At 43.1% G+C, this 13504-nt stretch overlaps 1 protein-coding gene across 17 annotated transcripts in view; it reads left to right on the forward strand.

The window, feature by feature from the left end:
* Window positions 1-13504, forward strand: part of LOC310902572 (uncharacterized protein) — an 881556-nt gene that overhangs the window by 109670 nt on the left and 758382 nt on the right. For all 17 annotated transcript variants that reach the window (XR_014586773.1, XR_014586774.1, XR_014586775.1 and 14 more), the window contains exons 6-10: window positions 1525-2575; window positions 3963-4336; window positions 5349-5694; window positions 7905-8043; window positions 13089-13243. The gene's annotated coding sequence lies outside the window, so the exon portion shown is untranslated. The remainder of the gene's footprint in view (window positions 1-1524; window positions 2576-3962; window positions 4337-5348; window positions 5695-7904; window positions 8044-13088; window positions 13244-13504) is intronic.

A 13504-nucleotide genomic window follows, 5' to 3' on the forward strand; every position in this document is an offset into this window, starting at 1 on the left:
GAGTCCAGACACTTTCCTGACCAGCACAGCTGGCTGCCGTCAGGTTTGGGATGTTAACTCCCAAAGTCCTTTCTTCTGTACCATAGTGTCTGGATTTTACGAAGGTGGTAAGATGCATCATCAACTTATCCCTTTTAAGTTGACCTGTAGCTATGTGCCTCTGTCATATACTGCGGTTGCTTAATTTAATCTAAACCTGTTCTTGGGGTAAATGAAACCTAATATTTTGGGTTTGCTGCAGACTGGGGGCGTGTCCATCTGCAAATATTGCAGCACAGCTTCTGTAAACCACTGATGCGCGATGAAACCCTGCTCTCTGCAGTTTGAGAAAGTGTTTCCTTTCTAGGGGTGCAGGTTTTTCCTGAAACTAAAGCCACTTTTCACAAGGGCACAGAGATGGTGTTTTCTGAGCTCTTTCATAAGTTGGCTTGCTGTCTGGAAATAGGCTCAAAACCCAGCATGAATCACTTGCCAGGAACATATGACCGTGCCAAGGTTTGGTATTTTCTTTTGTTTGGTGTCCCATAATGCGGTACAGAAGCTGTGAGCCAAGTTTATTAGTATTGTACTGATATGTAAATAAGAGCATCTGTAATGTGCTTAGTTATAATAGCTGCAAATTGGATAGTGCCTTGGCTTCCTGCTTACTAATCAGGCTATCTGTATTTCAGTGGGCTCATTTCAAGCTATCAATAGGCTCAATTTTCCAGCTAGTCCACAGAGGTATGTTTGTGATGAAAACCACTTCTGCTTTTGTAGTTAATTCAGCAGAAACAGACAAGCTGATATGTTTTAAAATCTTAGTAACTACACTGATCTCTTTGTCCGGATTGGAACTAGCACACCTCAACCCCCTCAATTTTTCTGTTGTTTATACGAAGTGCCATTTGACTAAATTGTGCGGTGAAAGGTGTGCAAAAAGCTCATGATGGTCGTCAGAGTCCAAATCTAAAACTGCTTTTTAAAATTGCTTCCTGTCAAAGGATGATTTATTATTTTAATTTTCACTACGGCAGTTCAGGTGGTAGAAAAGATTCGTATGACTTTTTTTCATCTGACATAAGCACATTGCAACTTGGAGGTACTTACTTAGCCAAAACTACAACCAATATGTGTGTCTTTGGCCTGCCCCAGAGCTTGCCAGGGATCTCTAACCCATGCCATTTTGACTTCCTGCTCGCACAGATTTTACATGATTTTGAAAGTCTAAAACCTCCTTTAGGAGCAAAGTGTCAGCAGAAACTATGGCTAATTCAGGCTGGAGGAGGAGGCAACCCAAATACACGGTAGTGCTGCTGCCTTTCATACTGGGTAGTCCTAAAATGAAGCCCAGGGAGGAACACCCAGACTAGAGTGCCAAATGTGCGCAGTTCAAAATGGTTTGAAAAAACTGCACTTTGGCCAAAGGTTTGATACAAGCTGTGTATTGTAGAGTAATTTCTAACAGTTACAAATATCAGTTTTTCAATGTTCCCCTATTTTTTTTTCTCAATGTTGGTCTTTTTTCCCTCTCTTTCTTTCCAGAGCGCCTGGTGACCGTGTGTCCTCACCTCCCAGGGAAGCCCAGGTGGAAATCTCATGGACAATATAGATCCCCCCAGCAAGCTTGGTTTTGCCAGTTTAATTTTTATTTTTAACTAAATGTCTCATTTAGGACCAAGCCACCTTATTTTCTTTACTTGAACAAATTCACAGAGCCCTTTGTGTCTGCCATGCCTAGGGAGGATGTGGGAGCCTCCTGGCTGAGGCTTCCCTGTCACTTCCCTCCTGCCTCTCCTTCATTTTTGCTGCCTTCTTGCTTGGATTATAAGCTTTTGGGGAAGAAAGTGCTCAGTTTGCTCAGATTTTGCACAGTGCGTATCACAATGGGATCTGCAATGGGGCACCTCAGTGCGGAGATGATAGAAATATAATAACAACACTAGTAATGCTAATTAACCGCACGCTAATGACAATTCACTGCATGTGCTTTCAGTTTCTTTTAGGGATCAAAATAAGGGCTTGCTTGCGCCTTCCCCTGGGATGTTAGTGACAGGGAATGTATCACCCTACATTTGCCCTATTGTCACCTTTGTTCTCTAAGCCGCCACTCGTGGCCACTTCCGGATGCTCACCGAAATAAAGCCAGCATTGGTCGTTTATGTCCTGTTTCTTTTAGCAGCTCACCACAGCATTTCTTCCTCTCGCCAAGATTATAAACGTTAAGTGCTCAAACCACCAAATGAATATTGCATTTCCCCCCCTCTCTCATATCTTTTTGACCTCCAGCTTATTCTCACTAAGGAAGGGGTCTCGTACTGCATGGTTGGAAGGCTCCCTGGACATTTCGCAGTGTAGCTCCTGTTAGCAGCATAGTGCCTTAGGGAACAGGAGTCCGCGGTACTTAAGAACTTCGTTTGCAGTGCAACGGGATTTAAAGATGGATGGAGCAGCTACATGCCGTTTTAGAGCTGAAATGCAAATTTTGTAAATGAATACTTGAACCCCTATTAATGATCTCAGCATTATATATAATATGAAAATTCAAAGGAAACCCTCAACTCTGAAATCAACTGCCTCAGCTACAGTGTTCCAGGTATTTTTCATATGAAAGAAAAGGATGACGATGGGGTGCAATTAAAGTGTTTTTGATGTCAAGAAGGGACAGCAGCTTATGAAAAAAAAATGAAATTCAAGGCAATATATTAAATGTTTTTTCAAGAATACTGGAACTGGAAGTTTTAAAATACGCAATCGTGAATAAAACTCTATATTCCTATATTTCAATGTACAAAATCAACAGATTGTAAAGGATATTCAGAATGATTCATTGGTGTGAGTTAGAATAGGTCTAAGGATTTAGAAATATTTTGATAAAAAGCTTTGTGTGAAGGCATAAATTAGCTTGGATTTTACTGTTTGTTTTATATCTTGTGTATTTTGGGAACTCGTATTCTGAGATAATATTAAATCTGAATTGTTGGCTTGATACTTGTAACAACAAAGATATGGCTGTTCAACAGAGGTCTTTTCAGGCATGGAGAGAGTCAAGGTAGGTGTTGAAAAGCAAGCAGCCAGACTGAAAGCAGGGACAGTCTCAAAAAAGAACTTAATGTGAGTGGCAAAGCAACCAATACTTTCTAAAAAGAATAAAAGAAGTACTAAAATAAGTCAGTTTTCAAGCAGTTAGTGAAGTTTACACAATATGTGAATAAGTTCAGTTGCAGGCACAAAATACTTGGGAAAAACGAAATCTCCAGAACTTGTGATTTTTAATAAATAGGTTGAGAATTCGAAACGATGGAGATAATGTGGCTTGAAAATACTTGCAAAGTAAAAGTTCTAGGATTAAATTTCTTCTAAACACAAATCTTTAAACCTTTAGGGATCTTCTGATGCTAAGCGTCACTTAAGAGAAAAATGCCTTGTAAAAGGCATAAATAAAAAGACAACCTTTGAATTTTAATAAAATACCCACAGGTGAAGAGGAAATTAAAACCAATGTTAAAATTACTACCAGCCAGTTTGTATGATACGTTCTCCAGGGGAATGAGGAACCATTTTCAACAAATCTCAAGGTTGAAGAAACATTTCTAGTACAACTTTATAGTATAACAAAAGCAGGAAGTTAAGAAGAGCAGCTTGGAATTAAAAGTTAACGATTGAAGAAAATGGAATGCTGTTGCCTGGTTTGGACTACAGAAGGTTCAGAAATATATCTCCATAAGCACTCTAGAATGCTGCAGTGTTAGATGTAGTAGTAAGACCTGTATGACCGTAATCAGTAGCTTATATAGGTTTAAATTTCATTTCAGTCATAGCAGCCTGCTGTGAAGACCCCTCGCTTCAAGTTGGGTAACCTTGTATGTGTGTTGCTTAATTGTATTGTAATTCCCTGATGTTTTTCATTTAATTATCATGCCAGTTGCTCTTCGCTAGATTCAAGGTATTTTTAATAATAGCCTGCTTATTTTAATTTGTAGGTATTACTGTGACATTTGTCACCTTTTTATCAAGGCATCCTGTTGCTAGCATTTCAAACTGTTGAAAACTGGAAAAGACGGCACATCTGATATTTCCAGAGGTCATTCTGACTTGCTTAGTACAAAATTCCTGACTAAAAAAATTCCAGACATTTTTAAAATACAATCGTTCAAATCCTGTAGCAGCACTGTACAAGAACATAAGAGGAGCGGATGGTTTTCTACTGCATTAGCATGTGTTTGGATCAAGCGCGAGTTTGGGTAATTGAAGCTGGAGGAAGAAGTTCTGTGCTTTTAATATACAGCTCAGATACTGCTGTCACACTTCGCAGCAGAAAATTCCTGAGGAACAAAGTGAATGGAATCAAGAAATGGTAAATTGCACTAATTTGAAAATTGTACAGATGACATGTTAATTTAGGAAGATAGTCTGGAGGAGCATGACTGAGAAAAATTACAGTCTATTTAAGAATTGGAGGAGAATTGAGTCAGAAAAAACGATGTTTGGGTTTAGAGATAAAATGACACAATGAAAATGTCAGGAGCTAGCGGGCAACCTTCCTAAAGCTCAAATAATCTCTTCTGACTTGGGAGCTGTTTTCCTGGATGGAGGGTGAGCAGGGGCAGTGCATGCTGCTGGCAGACGCGATGCTTGGTGTGCTGGAGGTGCTGCTGAAAGGTCTGGGGCTCCCCTCGGCCCACCTGGATCTCAGGCAGCTTTGGGTGTCCCCGTGTTTCTGGCTTGTGCTGAGCCGGAGCTTCATCTGCTGGGGTTTTTGGCTCTGGGGCAGCTGCTGGTGTACCAGTGATTTCATTTTGGAGGGAGCTAGGGGAGAATGCGGCTCTTGTTCCAGATCTGAGTGACACCAACGATGTGGTTGCTCTCTGAAATGCAATAGCTCTGCCCTAGGACGTGCAAGAGATGGGTGGAACCTCTTTCTGTCTGTGCTGGTCAAATTCAAGGTTGTGGCATCACTGCAAGTAGCCTGAGTCTTCAGCTGTTTTCCAGCACTGGCCTAGTTTTGGCCAGCATGGAGTAGTTTAAGGCAGTTAGGAGATCTCCAGCAGCCAGCAGCTCTGCCTGCTCCTTTGGTAGAGGCAGGGGGAAGCAAAAAGCACCGGCTGCTTGGGGAGCCTCGGGGGGCAGGGACAGAGGGACTGCCTTGGGCTGCTAACACCATGGGAGAGCAGCTCTGTGAGGGTTTAGTAGTTTGCCAGTGAGGGTCCCAGCTTTGTTACCAAACAACGGTTCAAGCCAGCAGCAAGGAAGTCTTATCATTCGAGAGCTGCAGTGCATGTGCAGGGCTGGACAGCACCAAGCGTGCTGTTTGGGGTTGTTCATGAGCGGAGAAGGACCAAAGGCTCTTGTCCACCTTTCTTTTTTAGACTCCAGTGGCCCTGATGGTGTCCCTCCATAATAATCCCGAGAAGATCCACCCCAAAATATGTTACAGAACGAGTGACTACAGAAAAATCTGACATGTATGTGGCTACTCAGAGTAGTTTGTGAAGAGCTGCTTTGGTAAGATGTTTTGGAAATTACTTTTTGCAGAGACCTAAACTTCTGCCAACACGAACTCTGATGGAAAGCGCACTAATACAAAAGCTGTTTTCTTTACCTCAAATGCCCCAAGAATTCGCAAGACAAAAGAAATACACACCGAAGTGAAAACAACAGCTGCAAAACTAGTGCTCTGATGGAGGAGCAAGGTGCTGAAGTTTACGAGGAGCAGTAAGCATTTACCCCGCAGGGAAATGAGAGTACCCGGCTGCAGTCGCGTGCACGGTGCAAGGGCTCCGATTTAGCACTGCTCTTACACCAAATGGAGAGTGCCAGAAGGGATAGGAAGTGACCAAGGAAGCTAAAAGAGCTGGTGTACAGTCCCAGAAAGAGAAAAAGAGCCTGCTGCTCTACATCCTACAATAAATGCCGCTCCACCAGCAAGAGAGGCTGTAAATTAACCCAGGGTAGGGAGGAATAAAAATAGGCTTGGAAGTGAACAGGTCACTGCTCAATTAGGGAAACAACTGTGTAGCCATTAAAATCACAAGTTCAGGACTGCGAGTAAATGAGCAAAATGTGGAAAGGGATAAAGGGTATTTGAGAGGAAATAATGGGGAAATTCTGGCGGTTCTCAGTTTGAATAAAAGTGATGATCTTAACCAGCGCAAAGTGCTCGACAGAAGGTAAATGCATGGCCCCATTAAAGGCTCTAAGCGTTAGATAAAAGTGACCTCTAATGGGGAATATAAAGAAAAAACCACACACACACACACCACGATGGCCTTAAAGATAGCGTACGCGCAGGCTGAAATGAGAACATCTATTTTGATGTCACAGGGCTAATGGCTGCAATATTTTAAGGGGAAACTTCAGAAGTTTGACAAGAACGAGGGAAGAGTCGCCTTGCCCTGGTTATACCCACACGTGTGATCTCGCATCGCAGCCATGGCACGGGGTCTCTCCCAAAACCACACACCTCGGCAGGAGGGAGCACCTCCAGCAGCTGGGTCAGGCCGTTAAAAGTCTGGCTAATTACCCCACGGTGCCAAATGAGACGGCAGCGGCTGGTGCTCAGATGGCGAGGACCGTGGCGGTGCTTCGGTGGAGTGTGGCAGCTTTGCTGTCAGTGGGTGAAATGGGCCCGAAAGAAATGAGGAATGCAATAGTTTAGTTCTTAAGGCAGTGGTGATTGTGAAAAACAATTCTGCAATTACTCTGCTTAGAAAAAATAGAAACAGGGTAGAAAAAGTAAAATTCTGTCAAGTCTCATTGGGAATATTTACCCACTAAATGGTGGATGAGCAAAATACTTGAAAAATCTTGTCCAATTTTAAAAGTTTCAGTTATTAAGGAAATCCTGCCCTAAATTTTAGGGAAGAGAGATTGAAAATAAAACTGGAGATACCCAAAACTTGATGGGAATATGCTCAGTCCTTTCAAAGTTCCCATACTATGCTGGAGTATTGTTTGACAGCATCACAGTCCCATGGCAACAGGGCTTTTCGGTGTTAGAGGAACCTCATTTTTTAAATTCATAACTCAGTCAAAGTCCTGTCAGAACTCAGAAATACTGGTCTCAGCCTGTAAAAACCCACAAGGCAAAGGAGGGAGAAGAGTAGGATAGGTGTTCGGTGGTTTTGAATTTTAGTTTTTTTTTAACCTGTTGTCTAGATGGAGAAGTTGACACGAGACGTTTGTAGCAGGGGTTATCTGGCAGGTGGCCCTCTGGACCTCTAATAAAAGACACAATCACAGCCAATAACAAGTAATTGGAAGAGAAAAACAGGAGAATTAAATGTCAAACAGCGCTGGAAGCATTAACATAGGAAGGGAAATTATTGGTAAATATATAGGAGAAACTAAACCATTTCCCTTTATAAGTGTAAAAGGGCAATTATAGGTGAAGGGCGAATACCCTGGTATTAAGTATCTAATTGGGATTATTTATCCCTCTTTATTAGAAGATGGGTTGGTCACGTCAATCAAACATTAAAATTACACAGCCAGACAGCAGAGGTTCAGCGTAAATGGATTCTGCAGTATAGAGCCCGAATCGCTGCTGGGAAATTAGAACAGGACAGAGGAAGCAGCAATTCCTGCTTTTTTACTGAGCAGTCTTTGGAATAAAGAGCTGCTGGGGCAGCCTATGTCACATCCTAAATCATTCGAACCTAGGGTGTGTCCATGCAGATGACTCGCTGCGGGGCAGTTAGCCCCCTCCTATCCCTCTGTACCTCAGGTGGCGCAGGGGTGGGCAGGGATTTGTGGCTCTTATCGGGTAAGGAAGAGTGGCTGTGGGATGGGTGCCAAGGGCGAGGTTTGTGGGTGGTTGGGTGAAGGGTGGCAGCAGCAGGGCAGATGCAAAATGACTCACAAAAGTTTAATTTCTGTTTTCTTGACTAGTGAGCGTATGAAATCCTTCTCTGTTCCCTTGGCAGGTCCTGACTGCACTAACCTGTATTCCATTACTGGGCACTTGTGAACACCTGCGCAGACGTTCCCTGTCCCGTGGGCAGGTTGGCAGCTAACATTCAGATCCAGGAACCGGCTGCGTGGTAGTAAGCCATTATCGTGGAGGTAAACACCTCAGAAACCATGCAGCTGTCACGGCAAGACTGTTAGTTAAATATTTAGGAACAATATGAGCGTGGAAATCTGTAGTCTGAGCACAACTGACCAACCTTCATGGCTTTTTAATGAGCTGCCCAAACAAGACGGGGTGGCAGGCTGGAGCGGAGCAGACAAAATGCATTCTTTGAACTGCTGACAACTTTGTCACATCTCTGCAGGTGGTCGTGGCCCTTCTCATGCCTGTGGCTCGTCATCTAGGGCAGAAAGGATGGGTTTAAGAGGAGTGCCAGGGGTCGGAGAGCTAAGTGTGATGATGGAAATTCGGCTGTGTTGACTACTTCAAGTCCCTGGCCATGGTGGCTACTACCTGGCGCTTCCTGCATGCAGCGAGGCTGATAGAAAACAAGAGGCAGGCACCAGGGGATTGCTTCAGTAAATACCTTTCCCATCCAGCTGGCTTCTGTGCACTAGAGAAGCAGAGTGAAAGAAGCAGGTATAAACATAAAGTAATACAAAAACAAATAGGAATTGAAGGTGTGTTGAATATGGGATTAGAGAAAGTCTAATTCAGAATATATTTCTCGGCAACGCTTCTTATAAGAAGTTTCACTTCAAAGAGCAGGTCCGTGCTGCAGGGTGCGGGTGTTCTGGCTTCTGTGCACACAGGGAGACATTACTGGCGTCTCTTTTAGCTGTGTCTGCATCCAGCAAGGAATCTGGTGATACTAACAGCTCACGGAGGGGTTGTGCTTTGTGAATTGGCTTTAGGTAGGTCCTGGGAAATCTCCTTTGTCTGCTCAGCCAGCTTCAGCCCACTAATGCAGGTCATGAAGGCCTGGTTGTCACATCCTGTGATGCCTGTGGGGATGTGTCTGTGCTTCTTCCTCAAGGCTCACGGGGAATATTCCTGCACGGGGATGTTGTCCATGTGAGCATCTTCCAGGTACTGATGTGTTCAGGGTGTGGGGTAAGTAATCTGAAAGTGGGCTGATTGATGCTGGACTGGCTCAAAAGGACAAAAAACCCCGATGTGTGGTTGTGTTCCCCCCTCTGGCAGCATTGCCCAGAACAATGGGGTCAAAAATTGCAGAAAGTTAATGATCTAATGGGGACTTGTAGCACAGGCGTGTTACAAATTCTCCTTTTTTCTGTCTTTATCACATTGGTACAATGGTGGAGTGCTGCAACAGTTTGCCAGCTCTCAGTTTGGAATAGATGTTCGGAGCTTGCGACACCTTGATTCCTCTAATTAATAAATGCCTGTAACTCAGGCTCATGAATCTTCCCGATTTTGGCAGGCATCTGCGGGCAACCAAAATGATTTATTAACAAAACGAGAAGGATGAACGAGGTCCATTTAGAAATTTGTAATGCAGGGAGAGATAAATTGAATGCAATCTGCAGTGCATGTTTAAGTGTGCAAAATGTTATGAAAAGGAAAAAAGTGAAAAATAGAAAATAGCCTCCCAGCCCAGGGAAGCAGGAGACTTGCTTTTAACCATGTAAGTGTTCCTGTAGGTGCCGTGCAGCTGATGGATTACATGTACCAAAGTTGAACCATTGAGGTGAAAACAAGAAAACCAAAAACCCCAAATTGGTAGGGAAGTGTCAGGAGCCAGGGGTTTCCCTTCCGGTTTGGATGGGGTAGCCGTATTTCAGTGGCCACTCCAGTGCAGAGTGCCAAGCAGCTGCTTAATGAGAAGATTAATAAAGCCTTCTTATGAGCAGTGATGTGCGTGACCTTGGTGACTTGCTGGCGGCAGGTCTTCCTCCAGGTGGTTAGACCCCTGTGAGGGCACTTGCTTAAGTCCAAGGCAACAACACAGTCACACATTTTCATGCCTCTAATTTGTAATAGGTTTGTGGTTTCTCATTTACATACAGACTGCACGCACACGAAAAGCTGCAGGTAATTACTGCTTCCGTGTAGGGTTTGAAGACTTGTATCTGTGGCTCAAGTGATGAACTGCATGGTATTACCTTGAGCCAGAGAGTCCTGGAGTTTAATTCCCTTTGGGAAACCGGCTGTTATTTGCTGTGTTTGTAAGAAAACAATTGGCAAAATCTTAAGCGAAAAGAAAGAAAGGAGTGGATGAAGATTGTTTCTTATGGGGTTGGGAGATTTTTTTTCAGGTGGTGTACAGGCAGGAACTCAGATGACCCTTTACAGTGTATTAACTGTCTTGACAGTGAGAGTGGCACTTGCTGTGTATTCAACAGCAATTTTTGCTATTAGTGCTAATTAATGCAAACCGGCATTGCCTTCCTTTAGAAATATGTGAGGTGAGAAGTGTGATTCAGCTGTCCAAGTGGCGTTTTGGTGGCCAGGGGAGCCCTGCCTGGGCTCCTGGTGCTGCCGAGGATCCTGTCGGATCTGCTGGAGCAGAGGGGATGGCTGTAGGTGCTCTACGTGTTGGTCACCTCCAAGCAGCAGGTGATGGGAATCCAAGGGATGGTGTGAAAATCCCAGTTGTTGGCATTTTGAAGGAAGCAGCTTTCGAACCAACATCAGTTTTTAAAATGATAAATGCGAGGAGTTGGGGTGAAGGTAGAAGTTACAGCTGATCCAGTTGTGAAGTATTCCAGCACGGGAGCAGATGTGGGTATGAACCACTATGCAGGATTTTAAACTATGCTTAGCTTTTGATTGCTTGCTGGTTTCTGTACAGCTCATCTCTACATTCGGAGGTCAACTGCTCTTGGTTTGACATTCGGGATGCGAAACGTGGGCTTTTACAATGAATGCTACATTTCAGCTTCGTATCGGAGCTATTTGCTTTCCCCAGAAATATAACCATGGCAAATTGTTTCCATATATATGGCTGCAAAATATTAAATATTAAAATGGTAAATAGTCTTCCTTTTCTCTGAGTATATTTAGAAACATTCATTATACAGGCAAAAAATACACATCCATTAAACCAGAGCTGTTTGGGCTTTGAAATATCTCAACCCATGTAGTATTTTAATGTTCACTGTTCATTTCTTTGCTTTACTGAGTAAATTAAAAAGAACTTTCTTTGTTCTTATACAAACATTAATAAAAAGAAAAATCTTCACTTCAGCAAGGGGTTTGCTTGAACAAAAAGGCAGCACCAGGCCTTGGAATAATATTTTTGCAGTGGTTACATGAATAATGAGCTTCATCTCTGTGACTGCACAAAACCCAGAAGGAGATCCTTGGCTGGTACAAAACATCACTCAATTTGCACTCTGACTTACATCAAGCAAACTTTCTTTTGTGTGTATGTGGCGTGGGGACAAAGGATAAATCTGGGCAGAGAATTGTTTTTTCTGGTGCTGTAGTGAAGAGGCTGCAGCACTGCAAAGTTGGCCGGGTTGGACTTCTGGTGCCAGGACTTCAGCCCCAACCCAGGTGGGTGGATGACTTGACTGCACGTTTGTGGACCCCTCCTTCTTTCTAACAGGGTGTTTGCTTAGAGGGAAGAATCCGATATTTGATGTGGGCTCATGGAAAGAGGGCTTCATCTTTGGAAACAATGATTATTGGCTTTCTGGTAATTCATAAGGAAATACTTGGGTTGATCAAGTACATTGTATGAGCAGTGCGTAACAATCAGCCCTTTTGCACAAACTTCCTATAGCACACTAAATATATGGAAATCTACATACAAATATGATGCAGGTCCTGTATTGATTACATCCCGCTCCCATGTCCTGCTACCTTAATGGCTGCACTGGTATTTCTGTGTGTAAGCAAAGTGCCAGGAGCACGTGTGATGCTCAAAGGACAAGGCAGCCATTTCAAAGTGGTAAGTAAGATTTTGTCTGGGTTCTGCTTCCCCTTTGCTAGCTAGGTGGGGCAACACTGGATTTGCAGTCACAGGACAAATGCTCTGGTTGGAAATGTTTATTGTTCCTGCTTATCAGAGTGTATAGGAGGGTAGGATTAAGATACATACAAAGTACAAAGTTTTAGCACTTCTAATTTTTTTTTCCTGGCTGTGTGACTGGAGATTTGGAAAGCCTCTCCGTTGGTTGGTGAACCTCACAGATTTTTTTCTGTGAGAACTGATACACTTCAGCGTGTTTGAAGAGAAGGTTTTTCAGGTAACCACCTTATATCAAGCCAGTAACACTGCATTTTTTCACCTCTTTTAGTAACAGGGAACATAGGCCAAATTTCGTTCCCGTTGGCTCCAAGGGGAATTCAGCACTGCTGATTTTAGAAGGAGCAGGATGTAGCATGGTATATGCAGCTTGCAGGCTGAAACAAGTATGCATTTACAAAATCTCATATATAGAACACAACTTTGTCAAAGTCTGCAGACTTTAAGTAATTGCATTTTCATTGCTTAAGTCTGAGTTTACAGATATAAATGTATGCACATTTAGAGTTCAGTCTTGCTACGGGTGTTGCCGGGAGGAGCTTGCCACTGACTTTCTGGCACTGGTAAAAGCCTATCTATAAAACAAGGTAATTGAATTAATGCATTTGAAATGGATCTTATGTAAAATATAATGGAAAGACACGTTTATATTAATTTAAAGAATATGAACATTAAAGTGCTGCCTTGTAAAGCAATTTAATTCAATGGTCTGAAGACAATTGTTAGCTAAATTAGTGTAACTCCTGAGAAAACACAAGAACAATTGAGTTACTCCAATTTATGCTCATCTGCCTGAGACTAGGATCTGTCCGAAAGCAGATAAATGCATCACTGCACATTACTGTAACTTGGTAACGTCGCAGAAATATTAAAGCATAGAAGTGCATCCTGTGTAGTTCAGCAGTTCAGAATACAAGAGCCTGCTCTAAGCCTTTTGTATTAAAGCCCACAAACTGTACAAAAGTCTATCTGTAAGCTTTTTAATGGTAGCCAAGGTACCAAAATGTATTTCTAGGGAAAATGTGCATTATTAGCACAACCAGTCATGCCAGGGGCTGGTGTTACTGGGAGAGCTGGCTGGGTAACGGGCTCTTGCGAGGTCTGCTGGAAGTCTGGTGTAAGGCAGCCCTTAGGTGGTGCTGGCCAAATAGTTGCTGAATTAAAAAAAACTCTGACCGGTAATCTGGCTTTTTGTTTCAGACCAAAACGGTAAAACATTCCGGAAACTGGAAAAGCAGAGCAGTTAAAAACCCTGGTGCATCTCAACCCCTCTGGAAACAGCACTTCGTCTTGCGGCTGTAAGTGCCATGTGCCAGCAAGAAGGGAGACGCTGGAAGCAGCCTTGTGTTTGACAGGTGCTGGTTTTGATTTAAAAAAAAAAAAAACAAAAACAACTTTTTGCTACCTCGGGAGACAATAATTATGAAACTATGGTACAGGCATTGGACGGGAGCTAGGATGTAAAAATGAGAAATGTCAGAGAAATGTGTGAGTGTGATGAGTACTTAAAGAAAGGTGAAACTTGGGAGCCTTTGCAACTCATAGAAGGCTGAAAACTCCGTCTTGCAGTTTAGGGACAACTGAGTATTAGGTAAAAAGCTGAGAGGTGCTCGGAG

Source organism: Anser anser (genome assembly GCF_964211835.1).
Source record: "Anser anser genome assembly, chromosome: 7".
NCBI classification, from domain to species: Eukaryota; Metazoa; Chordata; class Aves; order Anseriformes; family Anatidae; genus Anser; species Anser anser.